General features: G+C 39.0%; 1 protein-coding gene across 7 annotated transcripts in view; it reads left to right on the top strand.

Moving 5' to 3' along the window:
* Positions 1–16,175, top strand: part of KLHL14 (kelch like family member 14) — an 82,363-nt gene that overhangs the window by 2,697 nt on the left and 63,491 nt on the right. The window lies entirely within an intron of this gene.

The following is a 16,175-nucleotide window of genomic DNA, read 5'->3' as shown; positions in this document are numbered from 1 at the left end:
GCACCGCCAAACTTTTCGTCCCCTCCCCTCGGCCCTCTGGCCACCCGCGCGTTGGGAATCTGGGTTTGGGGGAGGTTTTTTTGCCCGTAATTAATAATTTTTTTTTCTCCCACAATGTTATTCCTTAACAAGGAGTTATGTCTTTAAACTCTAATAGCCAAGTCCTACATCTGTTATTTTCATAAATAACTGCATCATCTATGCACACCCTGATGTTGCAGATGGTGGGGTGATGTCCCTCTTTGTGCGTGGAAACTTGTGACTTCATAGTCCTTACATGTCAGTTATTTTCATTTAATAAGGTCATGATGTCATGATGTCAAAGATTGACAATATGAGGTTGGTGTTAGAAACTGAATGCACAGCACGTAGTTTAACAAGGACTAAACATATGCAAAATTTATTTATCTTCTTTTAAAATATGTTTGTACTTCATTCACAGATGGAAAGCTAATACCATCTTCTAGTGCTGGTATAGTACAGTGGTGTGATAGCACAGAAATCAAACCACACTTTGTATTATAGCTTATTATAAGCTTTTTAACTAATGGGTGCATATTACTAATGATTTGACAGCAGCAAGAAAGAAACTACTACATTAATTAAATATTTTAAATAATACACTATTAGCATTAATGCACAGGATTCTTTATGCTCTAAGTAATGGGCACTACTCAGGTTAACTTTGGAGATGGTGTGCCCTCTTACTATTTCTGGCTAGCTCACTATGTTAGTGTTCTGTCATGCTTGTCACCTTGTTGTCTAACTGATTCTCACTCTGAAATCAAAAACATCCAATACAACTATTTTGCAGTGTAAACTATTTCTGAGATGCCACTGTTGTAAGTTGGTGCCTACCCTTTGCATTTCAACACTCAAAAGTGATGACTTTCAAAAATGCAAACCCCATGAAGTCCTCAGGCAAGATTCTGCATGCCACCGGGGGCAAGCTGATGCTCGTGTCCTGGTGGATTGCTGAGATACCAGCCGGCTTGGTTCAGTGAAGATACCTTTCCAGCTTCAGTGGTCCATGTCATTTGAAGGATATGTAGTGGTGTTCTGACCACTGAATGCTTACAAATGTCATGGATGCTGCAAGAATCTGATACTGCTGTACTGGGAGCTGGTGTAAGCGGGAGCATACACAAAGGGATTGCGCTTTAGGTTGTCCTAGATGGAGTTAAGTTGCACTTAATTACTTACAGGAGACTCCAAATACCACAAATGCTACTCTTTTTATTTGTAATAGGTCTGCATGTCTGTGCAGACAGTGGTATTTCAGAGACCCTTAACCACAGTGGGTGGAAACATGCTGTCACCTTCCCGACTTTACTGTGTGTCTAGTAACAGTCTTGTAACTGGCTTCTCTTGATTGGGTTCTTTAGTGGCAGTGAAATGGGAGCAAAACCATTCAGATTTATTTATAAGCAGGCATTAGAACTTACTACCAATGTTAAAGTGTTGGAGACGTTGGAATGCTCAGTAATGCAGAATGAAATTGTTATATTTTCATTTTTGGTCTTGGACGATATTCCTGGAAATTCATAAAGGTCACAAAGGCCCATCTTTGAATTTTAATCACTGTAAGATTTTGCCAGGCTGCCTAAGTGTCCAAATGCCTTCTTAAACATAAAGGAGTAAAAAGAGAAACATTCAAGACTACAGAGATTTCCGTATTTGTCCTCTCTGTTACTTGTAGTTTTTCTAAAGAAGCAATTTTAACATGTTGACATTCATTGAGTAAAATTTTAAGTAAGAAAATCTGCAAAGAGTTCCTTAAGTTACTAATTTGCGGAAGAAAATCTTAAAAGTAACTAACAGTGAAGTACATGTGCAAATACATAAAAATTATTACACAGAAAAAGACTTAAAAACTCTGATTACTTTTTCTGTGAGTAATGGTGACTTTGGTAATTTAGAATTTAATGAAAGGTCATTCACCAAAGATGCACATGTCTTTAGAAAGAGATTAACTGTTCCTCTTGTGCAGTGTAATAGCTCCTGCACAGTACAGTAAGGGTTGGTGAGAAATGCAAGCAGCCCAGTGCCATAGCCACCTGCTCCCTGCATGTTCAAGAAATGAAAATTGCACTCAGTGTTACAATTTGCCAATAACTTTTCTGCATTTTTAAAAATAACTTTTTTTTTCTTTCTTTAACAAACTACTTTAAAAAAAACACCTGTGTTACATATCCATATGTGCACTTTGGAGTACATTGGCGTCAGGGCTGCTTCTATTTCTTAATGGAAATAAATGTAACAAGAAGCTCAAAATATACTGATTCTCCTCTGAAATGTAACTACAAAATTAATCCTGTGGTCAGAGCTGGAGGAGAAAGAGATTTGGGCTCACAAGAGCCAGTCTGTGCTCTGTGAGCAAAGGTATTTATAATGTTTGTGCCACAAATGCAGATCCTGCAGTGCAAGTGATGGTGGGGCTAGAAGTACCTGAGTTGTGTTTTGTGCTGCAGTGAAAAACACTGTTTACCTACAGAGAGACTAGGGCTTTTTTCATTAAATTTCCTAAGAGAAGGTGATACTTCAATGGCCTGATGTATTTTTGTAAAATTAGCTTTGAAGGTACAACAATTAAATGATCAGAATTTTAAAAGTTGAGGAATTATGTTCCTGACTTGTGAGCCTTGCTGTGCACTCTGAGGTTTAGGACTTCACGACAGGGGATGGGTGTTTTGGGTTTGATTTGGCATTTCATCAGGTGCTCAACTCTAAGCAAAGTTAGTAATAGTGGTGGCTCAGTGATCCTCACCTCACCAGGGCCTCAGCATACAAGCTGCTGTTCAAGCTCTGGAGACACAGTCAGTTTTGATGTCACTAGGAAAAATCATAGTTGATTTCAACTTGGAGTGGGGTGAGTGGCCATGAACATTAGGCTTAAATTATGTTTGTCTGTTCCTGAAAGAGACATATAGCTCTGTGCTGTATCATCTTCTGTAGTTCTGGGAAGAAAATGCTTTAGATAAAGTTCGTATCCAGACATTTATTTGACTCTCAGATCTTCACCAGAATATTGAGTTGACTAAAATGTCTCTGTGCTTTATTGTGTAATATAATGCATTTTATATAATATATGGTATGTATTTTCAATTTTTTAAAAGTTTCGGGATAGAGCCTTACCACCTGCAGCTCCTCTCACCAGCAAAGGGTGTTTGGGCTGGTCTGCTCCTCCCAGGATCTGCTGGCAGAGCAACTGCAAATACAGCTGCATACCTGAGGGCAGAGGGGACTGAGGGAAGTAAAACTGGGAGAGAGGGGGAATGCAGAAAAAAGAAGGGAGTTGAGATACCCATGGGGAGAAATGGGATATAAGTCGTGGAAACAGGGCAGTGCAAATAAGGGAAGACATGAGAGAAGGATAGTTTTGAAGGGAGAAAAATGTAATAATAGGATACTAGACAGGAAAGGAAACTAGCAAAAGAAAAAAGACCCTGGCAGATAAAAAGAAGATAGGGAATGAAACAAAAGGGGGAACACTAATTCTTGGCAGAAACAGCATCTGTTGTCAATGGCAGCTGAGTATTGCAGTTTCTGGAAAAGCTTTTTCAGAATTGGGGGAGGAAAAATGGATGGGAATCAACCAACTGACATAAGATAGGAATAGTCCCAGGCAGAAAATACAGAATTAAAGAGCAGAAGAGAAAAGAGGGGAAATAAGGAGACAAAGAGATAAGAAGGCTAAGCCTGCCTGTGCTGTTTTATGGTTTCAGCGAAGTCCCAGCATGTACAGACCCAGCTGTTTTTTAATACTTTTGTTCCCTGGACTACTAAACCTTGGGGAGATTAGAAGTGCAAATTCTGGTCCTGCTAAAGCTAGTTGTAGAGGTAGTTTGGTTTGCTGTTTGTTTGGTTTTTGTTTTTGTTTTTTTTTATTTCATTTCAGTGGAGAGAGGGTGTCATCCAGACTGTTTGATGGTAGGTGATATTAGTGCAAGTGATAGCGAATTAAACAGTGACAGGAGATGAAGATGATATGAACAGTTTTCATTCAGTAGGAAGATGATAGGTGTTGATGAAAAAGGAAAATGTAAGGTGCTGAATAGAGTGAGACAGAGGCATTTATGTGGAAGACATATATGCCTGGTCTGTTTTACTTTCTACAGAGGAGATTAAAAATTTGAAGAAACCAGTTACATCCCTTGGCAATTAAATAATTTCCTTCTTGCATACACTATTTGTCTCCAAATCTCACAGACCGTAGTTCAATTTGACTTCTTTTTCTACTGAGATTTTTGTAGAGACCCTGGCAGATAAAAAGAAGATAGGGAATGAAACAAAAGGGGGAACACTAATTCTTGGCAGAAACAGCATCTGTTGTCAATGGCAGCTGAGTATTGCAGTTTCTGGAAAAGCTTTTTCAGAATTGGGGGAGGAAAAATGGATGGGAATCAACCAACTGACATAAGATAGGAATAGTCCCAGGCAGAAAATACAGAATTAAAGAGCAGAAGAGAAAAAAGGGGAAATAAGGAGACAAAGAGATAAGAAGGCTAAGCCTGCCCATGCTGTTTTATGGTTTCAGCGAAGTCCCAGCATGTACAGACCCAGCTGTTTTTTAATACTTTTGTTCCCTGGACTACTACACCTTGGGGAGATTAGAAGTGCAAATTCTGGTCCTGCTGTTTGTTTGGTTTGTTTTTTTTATTTCATTTCAGTGGAGAGAGGGTGTCATCCAGACTGTTTGATGGTAGGTGATATTAGTGCAAGTGATAGCGAATTAAACAGTGACAGGAGATGAAGATGATATGAACAGTTTTCATTCAGTAGGAAGATGATAGGTGTTGATGAAAAAGGAAAATGTAAGGTGCTGAATAGAGTGAGACAGAGGCATTTATGTGGAAGACATATATGCCTGGTCTGTTTTACTTTCTACAGAGGAGATTAAAAATTTGAAGAAACCAGTTACATCCCTTGGCAATTAAATAATTTCCTTCTTGCATACACTATTTGTCTCCAAATCTCACAGACCGTAGTTCAATTTGACTTCTTTTTCTACTGAGATTTTTGTAGAATCTCGGCAGGACATGTTTGGTGGTTGTAAGAAAAGTGTGTGTTCTTTCATTGAAATGCACTCTGTCTTCTGGTTACAACCACCTACCTGTCCCTTTGGGATCATAGCAGCAATGTTTGGATTTTTAACTAATATTCTTGTTCATGATTAATTGCAAGTGAGAAATACTACAGATCCTGAATTTACATCCTGGTAAGAAAAACACATCTTAAAATGTATATGAATTATTAAGTTTTGCATTGCAGTATGGATGAAATGGATGTTAGGCTCTGGTTTATTTTAGTGAGCTTTGGATCAGTTTTTATGTGCCTGAATTAATATCAGGAAATTGTACATGTGCCAGGACTCTCTCAGCTGAGCTGCAGAAGGGAGACTGACACATTAGAGGCTGTGGGGTAGTGAACCACAGACCTGTAGTCAGTTTAATCCTAGTTAGTCTCACCTACTTTCCTTACTTGCCTCATGTGCATTCATTTGCCATTGGAGACAAGCTCATGCTGAAGTGTAAGTGGAGAGATGTAGAGTTTCCAAAAGGGTGGAAGGCTCACATTATAGACAGAGGGAGCACCACTGTCCTAAAAGTACTGCTGTGGGTCGGGAAAGTCCTTGGGAGCTTTTTTAAAGACACATGTGTCCTGACTGGTAAAATCCTTGAGAACTGCAGGGGCATAGGTGACAGCCATTTTTTTGGCTCAGTTATAGTATTTGTTAGGAGAAACACAATTTATGAAGATCATTTAACAGCCTTTTTTATGGACAGCCATCTTTCCAACAGCTGCAGGTGAACAAGGGTTGCCAGGCACATTGTGCAGGTACTTGCCCTGCCAGGCAGTTTCCTGGTCAGAGGCACTACCTTGGAAGAGTGTCCTCTGTGAACTGGCAGTCCCTCCTGGTTCATGTCCTTAGATGATAGGGCTCTTCCCCAGATCCCATCTACTGAACTTTATCTGTTCCCTCTCTGGAATCCTCTGTGACTCCTGAGTGTCCCTCCCACCAGGCTCCCGACCTCGCACACACCAATCCCCACTGCTCCAGACCTCTGTGCTGGGATCTTCACAGGCCGTTGTAGGTTGCTGAACTGTGCTTCTCCTTGGCTTTGTCACCCTGCCTTTTTAGCACTTGAAGCACCTTCAAATACCTGCATGTGCATCTGCAAACTCTTTTTCTGAGGGGAAATCTTGCACTGTATTTCAGAACAGCTTGTTCTAGAGGAAAAATTAAAGTAAGTTTAAAAACAAGTAATCTTAGTAAGCCACTCAAATTGATACAAAGTGCCTTTGAAAATGGGAACTTCTTCCTTAAATGCTGGAGCAAAAATGCCCCTTTCCACCACCTATGACAGTATAGCAGCTTTACAAGTCATGCAGGTCCCAAAAAGCAGAGCTGTCCACCGTGAGTTCCTGCACTTTCTTGCCCATCCTTTGGCCACACAATCCATCTCTGTCCTGTTGGGAAGTACATAGATCACGAGTGGTGCAGAGCCTTCTAGACAAGGAAGTCCTATTTCAGACAAAATCCTCCTGGAATGATTTCTGCTTGAAGTGTACCTTTTACAAATGGAATGCTGTAGGATCATGGTGAGCATCAAACATGTACGTCTTGGCTACTGGTCTGGGACTTTTCTGTTTACTCTTTGCCTGATGTGCATCCCCTTCATGTGGAGAGAAGGGATAGAAAAGAGAAGGTCTTAGAGGGCGTGTTGTGGCCTGGGGTCACCATAGTTTTTTTCTTTATAGCAGAAGAATATGGAGGTTCTGAGTCTGTAACTGCTGAGCAGTAAATGGAACAGAGCTGTGATGATGTAATTGTTTGGATTTGTACTTGAAGAGAAAGCACAGGGAGCCTTGGGGGCAAGGGGAGGGAGGAGAGGTAATGTAGAACACAAAATCAACAGAAAATAGTTTGCCAGGAAAAAGCTTTGGTTCTGATAAACACGTTATGAAAAAAATCATATAATCTGTAAAAACAGTTTCATCTTTTCAAACAACTCCTATGTTTTAAAAATCCAAGACGCTTTCTAAATCAGAGCAAGGTTTGTAATTACCTGTTGCTTAGTGTGGCCTGGAAAGACTGAGCAGGAAAGAGGAATCCTGAAAGAGGGTTTGAGCTGGACTCCCCTTCTCTGTAAAGGTCTCTCATGTTGGTTTTGTTGAAACAGATTCTGTTTGGTATTACAAGTTTACCAAAGGCTCATCTAAAGAAATTGAAGACTATGGAAAGTAGAAAACTATTGGTAGATACTTTCTGGCATCATTTTTCATATTTGCTGCCTCCCTGAAATTTTCTTTAAAGACTGTCATGCCTAGTACTTAGTAGTCAACACTTGCTGTATTCTTGGAAAGCAGACAATAAACTGAGCAAATATTGTCAGCTGCCAAGTTCAATGGAAGCAGACGGTTTGCAGTGAAGCTGGAAGTAAATAGAAGTTGGTGCCACAGTTGGTTCTTCCTGTATTCCCCCTTCTGTCAGTAGAAATAAAAAAAAAATAAAAAATAAAAAAAAAAAACAACAAACCCAAACAAACCAGTGGAAAAGGTAACATGTCATACCTTGAGTGAGCTGGCAGCAAGGTGTTTTTTTTTCCTTTGGCTTCCTAAGGAAAAGGGGCCTCAGTTGGAGAGATACCGTGTCAACCTTCTATTGACATGGACATCAGATACAGAATCAAATATAAAAGGACTTTCTTGACTTTACACAGATCATAAAAATATAAGTTAGTTGAAATTTCCTAGGGGACAAAAATTAAAAAGGTGATTTGTTGACTTTGAAGCATTCTATAAAGTATTTCCATTTTACAGCCTCTGTCAGAAAAATTTTTTAAAAATAAACAAAACAAAACAGACAAAAGAAAAAAAAAAAACAAAAAAAACCCCAAACCGAAAATAACAAAAAGGGAGCAAGCCAACAAACCAAATCCAAAAAGAAGCCAAACAAGATGATATGAGGAAGGGAAGAAATTTGCAAAAGCACTTAGCTTTGACATTTTCCTTTTTTTTTTCTTTTTTTAAATTCAGGATAAAAATAATTACTTAAAGGTTTTTTGGAACTTCCATCAGTGAGGAAAATCTTTGAGTAGTTTTACCAAGAAGATTCACAAAATGGAAGATTTTGAGTCTCATTCACCAGTTTGCTTTGCTAGTAGCATTCCTTTGAATTCACCTCCCTTGCAATGCTCCAGATGCTCAGTGTGAGGCTAGTAAGGATATCTTTAGCATTCAGATCTGGTAGTGCAAGGAGGCAGAGATGAGAAGGACACTCTCCTCTGTGTTATTCCCAAAGGAGAACTGGATAGGTGTCACTCTTCCAGGATAGTTGTCACTGCTAAGCTGTTACATCAGAAGCTTTTACCCCAAAAAGGAAGGGACATTGACTTCAAAAAATCTTCCAGCTAAAAGCTCAAGCTAACTCTTAAATATTAACTTAGAGATCAACAGTAGTGGGATTGGTTTCATAAAGAAAAATGAGGTTTTCAGAGCTTCAAACAGATTCTAAGTTATTTTATACAGGAGATGGAAAATTGCCTGACAACTTTAGAAATAAAGGAACATTTAACGTGTAAAGTAACTCTGTAACAGTTAAGTGTGGCCTGCCAGGTAAAGTATTCACTTACCCTTAGACTTCTGTTTTTAAAAGGAAAAGGAATTATTATTGTTAAAAAAAAATTAAAAAGCTAAATTTTTTGTATGGCTTTTTTTTTTTTTTAAAGTAGTGGACAAAATTTAAAAAAAAATTCTAGTACATTCAGAGGAGAAAACCAGCAATCAATGTCTGCAATGAAAACTGGGGTCTTCTGCCAAGCCTGCCTGCATGGAGAATGAAAAGATGAAAACCAAAATCTTCATTATTAGACTGGTTTCCATGTTTTTAGTATTTCTAGAAAGCTTGACACATTCATTCTAGTGTGTCTGGAGCAATAGGTGCAAATTAGAAGAAGCAAAAAAATCCCTTCGTAAAGCAACTTCCATACATTCAACAAATTTTTGAACATTCTTTGGACTGAAGAACTAAAAAAATTATTGGTCTCTTGGGCAAGAGACTTTATTGTGCTTTATGTTTTGACAAAATCAGGATACAAAACAGACAAAAGAAAAAAAAAACCAAAAAAAACCCCAAACCGAAAATAACAAAAAGGGAGCAAGCCAACAAACCAAATCCAAAAAGAAGCCAAACAAGATGATATGAGGAAGGGAAGAAATTTGCAAAAGCACTTAGCTTTGACATTTTCCTTTTTTTTTTTCTTTTTTTAAATTCAGGATAAAAATAATTACTTAAAGGTTTTTTGGAACTTCCATCAGTGAGGAAAATCTTTGAGTAGTTTTACCAAGAAGATTCACAAAATGGAAGATTTTGAGTCTCATTCACCAGTTTGCTTTGCTAGTAGCATTCCTTTGAATTCACCTCCCTTGCAATGCTCCAGATGCTCAGTGTGAGGCTAGTAAGGATATCTTTAGCATTCAGATCTGGTAGTGCAAGGAGGCAGAGATGAGAAGGACACTCTCCTCTGTGTTATTCCCAAAGGAGAACTGGATAGGTGTCACTCTTCCAGGATAGTTGTCACTGCTAAGCTGTTACATCAGAAGCTTTTACCCCAAAAAGGAAGGGACATTGACTTCAAAAAATCTTCCAGCTAAAAGCTCAAGCTAACTCTTAAATATTAACTTAGAGATCAACAGTAGTGGGATTGGTTTCATAAAGAAAAATGAGGTTTTCAGAGCTTCAAACAGATTCTAAGTTATTTTATACAGGAGATGGAAAATTGCCTGACAACTTTAGAAATAAAGGAACATTTAACGTGTAAAGTAACTCTGTAACAGTTAAGTGTGGCCTGCCAGGTAAAGTATTCACTTACCCTTAGACTTCTGTTTTTAAAAGGAAAAGGAATTATTATTGTTAAAAAAAAATTAAAAAGCTAAATTTTTTGTATGGCGCTTTTTTTTTTTAAGTAGTGGACAAAATTTAAAAAAAAATTCTAGTACATTCAGAGGAGAAAACCAGCAATCAATGTCTGCAATGAAAACTGGGGTCTTCTGCCAAGCCTGCCTGCATGGAGAATGAAAAGATGAAAACCAAAATCTTAAGTAGTGGACAAAATTTAAAAAAAAATTCTAGTACATTCAGAGGAGAAAACCAGCAATCAATGTCTGCAATGAAAACTGGGGTCTTCTGCCAAGCCTGCCTGCATGGAGAATGAAAAGATGAAAACCAAAATCTTCATTATTAGACTGGTTTCCATGTTTTTAGTATTTCTAGAAAGCTTGACACATTCATTCTAGTGTGTCTGGAGCAATAGGTGCAAATTAGAAGAAGCAAAAAAATCCATTCGTAAAGCAACTTCCATACATTCAACAAATTTTTGAACATTCTTTGGACTGAAGAACTAAAAAAATTATTGGTCTCTTGGGCAAGAGACTTTATTGTGCTTTATGTTTTGACAAAATCAGGATGTTTTTAATGTCTGTACTTTATCCATAAGGAGAAAGGCATTATGCAGGATTTGGTCTGTTGACTGTGAGAACTCAGGTCCCTCCCCTAGCACTGCTATAGGGTTAGAGATTCTGGATGCCTATTCACCTATAGGTTATGATGTTTGTTAATTCATTTTATGCGATAACAAAACCTCATAAAATTCCTTTGTCCAAAATAAATTTTACATTGTACCTTATGGCTTTCATTGAGTTCATAGTTAAACTCCCGGATAATTAGATTTCCTCTCTATTAAACATGTGTTACTAATCATGGCTATCTTTGCAGTCAGCTATGGAAGCCAGAATCCATTGAAATAAGCAGTTTTCATATGACACTTTTGTTGCACTGAAATGCCCATCCAGGAGCTGGGAAGGTAATTGTTGAAGATCACATCCCATGTTCTCCGTAGCAAAACATTTTTTTCAGTCGTGGGCAAATGGATGCTTGCAACATTTGTTCAGTTTTGCAGACTGAAACTAGATTGTCAACTACATTTTTTGTTGAACACAGCATCTCTTCAGATGCCTTTTGAGAAGAAAAGGATTGGTAAAGACCATCCTGGTTTCTGAAGATGAAATTAAGTTTTTGGTGCTTACAAACAAAAGGTCGGCAACTGAAATGTTGATTGGGATACTATGTATCTCTTTTTCTGTTATCTTAGGTTGGTATCTAAACCTCTCTGAAATAATTTGTTTCTGCTGCAGGTTAACACAGCCCCCTTTTCTGAGGTTCTTGCTACTTATTTTGACAGTATCACTGTCAGACTCAGGTTTCTCAAATCCTTTGATGTAATGAGATATGAGGATGTAAATAAAACTCACCATGCATTCACCCGCCCCTGCTGGGTCTGTGCTGGTCTTATGATTTTATTTGTGCTTGAGTTCAGTGGGCAAACACCTGGAATTTAGTTTGGCTCTGCTGTGTCTCCAGCACTGATGCAGGAGCAAGGATGCCATGTCAAATCCCTGCTCTGAAGAGCTGCCCATACTCAAAGCCATGGTGATAGCCTGTATAAAAAGATAATTAATGATCCAGACTTCTGGTTCTGGGTTTACTATAGCCCTGAGTTAAGAGAAAAGTATAGTTGAGATTGTCAACTACATTTTTTGTTGAACACAGCATCTCTTCAGATGCCTTTTGAGAAGAAAAGGATTGCTAAAGACCATCCTGGTTTCTGAAATTAAGTTTTTTGTGCTTACAAACAAAAGGTCGGCAACTGAAATGTTGATTGGGATACTATGTATCTCTTTTTCTGTTATCTTAGGTTGGTATCTAAACCTCTCTGAAATAATTTGTTTCTGCTGCAGGTTAACACAGCCCCCTTTTCTGAGGTTCTTGCTACTTATTTTGACAGTATCACTGTCAGACTCAGGTTTCTCAAATCCTTTGATGTAATGAGATATGAGGATGTAAATAAAACTCACCATGCATTCACCCGCCCCTGCTGGGTCTGTGCTGGTCTTATGATTTTATTTGTGCTTGAGTTCAGTGGGCAAACACCTGGAATTTAGTTTGGCTCTGCTGTGTCTCCAGCACTGATGCAGGAGCAAGGATGCCATGTCAAATCCCTGCTCTGAAGAGCTGCCCATACTCAAAGCCATGGTGATAGCCTGTATAAAAAGATAATTAATGATCCAGACTTCTGGTTCTGGGTTTACTATAAGAGAAAAGTATAGTTGAATACTCTTTTTCTTTTTTTTTTTTTTTTTTAATGATGACCATGATCACTTGTATGTCTTAGGATGCATTTCTCTTTCTGATGTGTAACACTACACTGGATGTATTAAGAACCACCAGATTGGCACTTCATGGTTGTATTCTTTCCATTTATTTGCATTCCCTAATGCAGAGGGCAGAGCTTTAGTGCATTGTTTAAAAACTGGAAGAGTCTGGAGCAAACCTGTTGTTGAGGCTTGTTTTCTTGCCAGCTTTTGTGGAATGAACTTCTACTAATTGCCCAGATAAGGAAAACCCACCAGTGCAAGATTGATGGATATGTTAATAAAGAAAAACAATGTACAAGAAGAGTATTTCCCAGTCATGCATTTTCTATTAACATGAGGCCATCAAGGTTGCAAAAGAGTAGGAGTGGTTGTCAGGAGTGTTGAGGTCTCTTACAGCCTTTTCTACTGATTTTTTGTGAGTTTATAAACTCTCTTGGGCTCAGCCTCTTGCCATGAATACTCATAGTTAGTTTAGACCATGGACTGGCAATCTGAGTTGTAGAGCTGATGGGCATCTGCTGCTACCTTTGAAGTGAGTAGGATTCAGTTATGTTGATGGGTATCTCTGAAAATGAAGCCACTTCTGTGAGTACTCAGATTCCTGGGTTTGTGTGCCCAAGGGAAACTACACAAGTTTGAAAATGTTGACTTTGAAATATACTTTGGTTTCCAATCTTGTAAGTAGACAAAATAAATTTCACACCACATGAGGTACCCAGGAACTTAATTAAGGTGAATTAAGTGTTTTAAAATCTTAGCCGAACAGAAACTGCAAAGTGTGTGCAGAATAATAACAACACATGCATGTTCATCAGTGAGAACTAGAGTTTTGGAGTCTAAATCAAAGTAATGCTTTTAAGATAACATGTGGATAAATTTATCTCAACTTTTTTGCCATGACATCAGCCTGCCTGTCCACGGTTTAGCCTTCCCTGACCAAGACCCACTAGTGTTAACAGAATACAAGGTGATCATAAAATCCTTGCTGGGGACACTGTGAACCACAGCATTAACTGAATAGAATATTAGACTGTAAAATAAGGACTATGGGGGAAAAAAAAAAAAAAGAGTGTGTCGTATATAATGAAGAACATTTCACATTGTAATCTTTAGTTATCTTTAGTTATCCAAATAGCAAACATGTAATAATACATGAAAGGGGGAAGCTTTATCTTGCTCAATGTATTATGCATATTTTTAAATCCTGTCTTCATCACAGTGTTTCACTGAATAACATTTTTATTAATATTTGGAAAAGTCTTCTGCTTATAAACAGTGGCCATTTACATGTTTTTCATATATTAGGATGCATTGTAAGATTCTAACAGTACTGCTTAGTTCAGTATGAAATATGAATATGATATAATAAAGAAAATCTTTTTTAAAAACCTAAATTGCAGCATTTCACATTAAAACTTTAAAACCAGATTTGGCTCCAAGGAAACTACCACTTTAAAACCTGCATCTCTTTAGCCACTGTATTATCTTTACTTGGTTCATTGGAAGAGCTCTCAATGCAGATGAATTAGATATTTTGAGTATAAGTACCCATCTCTTTTTTGCCATGTGAAATTTCCCTGTGCTTTTGGTAGAGACTTTGCTGACTCTTAAGTTCTTACTAAACTTTTACTAAAAGTCTCTGTTCTTGCTATTTCCTATTTTAAATATATTTTAAAAATTAATATTTTTTAAGTATACCAATATAGCAGTAGTGCTCCTTCTCAGGAACCAGTAGCTTCTCAGGCTGTTTGGCTGAAAAAGTAATGTTAAGGATAGTTGCAACTGCCAAAGTCTGGAAACTCAGAGTTATGTCTGACATTTCATTCTTCACCTTAACTATTGAGCCTTGGCCATTCATTGGATTTTCACAGTGCTTTGGAGTTAGAAGGGAGTTTTACAGATGAAAGATGAAAATCAAAATAAACTCCTTTATCAAGTAAACCTTGCAAGGGCATTCTGAATTTTACAATGCACGGGGAGTTGATTGTGATATAACATACAACACAAGAGGGTTGGAATAAACAATTTATTCTCTATTGTTAGGGATGGCCATGCATAACTGACTTATGGCTCTGGTTTGCTCTGCCACTTGTTACGTGTGCAGTCATCCCTAACTCATACCAAAAACAGTTTATCATACTCCCATGTTGCATAGAACATATCAAATGTTCTCTCATTAAAAACTTTTCTGGGGAGGCTGAATGTTAAAAGATGCTGGGAGTGCTTTAGTAAGCTTTCCCCAGATCTTGGTCTCACTATGGAATCTGTGCTGACAGTGATCATGAGATGGTTCCTGATATCCTGCACAGCCACAGTCTGCTGAGCAGGAAACAGTCCTCATTGACAGCACATCGCAGGTGCAGTGCAGGCATCAAAGGCTGGCTTGTCAGAAAGACTGAGGGACTGCAGGGCCCTCTCCAAGTCAGGAGAGAATCAAGGGGTAGGACAGTATGGGACAGTGTCACTGCCCCCATGGTTTAACTCCTGCTCCTGCACTGAGGGCTTTGGTTCATCCATGCAGAATTCGTGACCTTCTCTGAGCCTTAGATCTGTTTAGAAAACAGATAAGGCCATATGCCAGGTAGCTCCCTGGCCATCCTTGTCATAGGTGTATCTGTAGTCAACAGTTGTCTTTGGGACAGCCATTTGACAAATTTTATTCTGGAGTATTGTGTGGATCAAGCCCTCAGCTGTGTGTTCCCTTCCTGAAGGATGTTCCTTGTAGTTGGTGCATGCCTACAGAACAATCTAGTTTGGTTTTGCCCATTCTTCTCAAGAGAAGATGCAGTTCTGCATCTTTACAAATGTAAATCATTAGGTCACCAGCACACATTCTAGGTGGCAGCTGGAGTGAAGCCATGAGTGTGCCTCAGTTGTAAAGCTCCCACTGCTGGAGTGCACTACTGAGCCTGGAGCTCCTGGGTGGTGCTTTGACCCCGCCATGAGCACTTCTGGTGGTAGGCTTTGGTTCCTGGTGTTCTGTGTCTTTATTGGCCGAGGTATTTGCTGCAGACTGACACACAGAGTGCTACACAGGTGTTGTCATGCCTGGAAAAATGGCATTTGACAAGGGTGCTTTCCATCAAATGCACGGTCCCGCTGCACAGTCGTTCATATGGATGGCTGTTTTCCAGGCTACATCACCTTCCTACCTAACAGGAACACTTTGAGCCTAGGCCTTTATTTCAGTGTTATCTCACCCAAACTGAGTATAACTGGTGAAAGTTCAATTATATGCAAAGTGACTATTAAAGAATCAGGGCTCATCTGGGGGTCTGTGCCTCCCCTCCAGTTTTCACTTACAATTGTGCTAAATCCCTTAATGCTGCAGAGAAATCGTACGTTCATCAGGTGGGGCATTGGAGGCCAGGGTGCAGATAACCACTTTTACTGCAGATGAGACATTGCAGTCCTGTTCTTAAGAACTGCCAGGCAGATTGGGAATCACGGTCACGGTTAATAGCAGCGAATTGCCAGCTCTTGATGGGTGGGTAGTCACTCCTTTCAGTGGTTGCCCCCTGGGGGAGAAGGTAGAAAAACAGAGGGAGGGAATTAGAGTGACTTTGCACAGTTGAGCAGGTTCATGCCGCTGGATCAGTGGCAAGCATTGGCAGGGCTCCACTCTGGGGAGGCTCACAACAACATCACAGTCTCATTTTTACCAATTGGTGTTGCTATAGCCAGTGGTGCACAGGGGGAGAGCAAAGACGAGGGGGGGAGCCGGGGGGGAGAATGAAAGCAAGAGTCTGGACTAAATTAAACAAACAAAAGTGCTTGTAAGTAGCATTTAACCCATAACCATTAGCCCAGTGCTGCTAATTGTACTAAACTATATATCTGAAGTTCAGTGTGTGATTAAAGAGTTGGCTCACAAACTCTCTGCATAACCTTAATTTTTTCAAGGTTCTTTGAGTGTAGAATGGCTTATAATAATGATTTTGACTAATACGATTTTTGAC

The sequence above is a fragment of the Passer montanus genome, unplaced genomic scaffold (genome assembly GCF_014805655.1).
Source record: "Passer montanus isolate IOZ18808 unplaced genomic scaffold, ASM1480565v1 scaffold170, whole genome shotgun sequence".
Taxonomy (NCBI): Eukaryota; Metazoa; Chordata; class Aves; order Passeriformes; family Passeridae; genus Passer; species Passer montanus.
The sequence above is the reverse complement of the archived record's forward strand: the minus strand, read 5'-3'. Positions and strand labels throughout refer to the sequence as shown.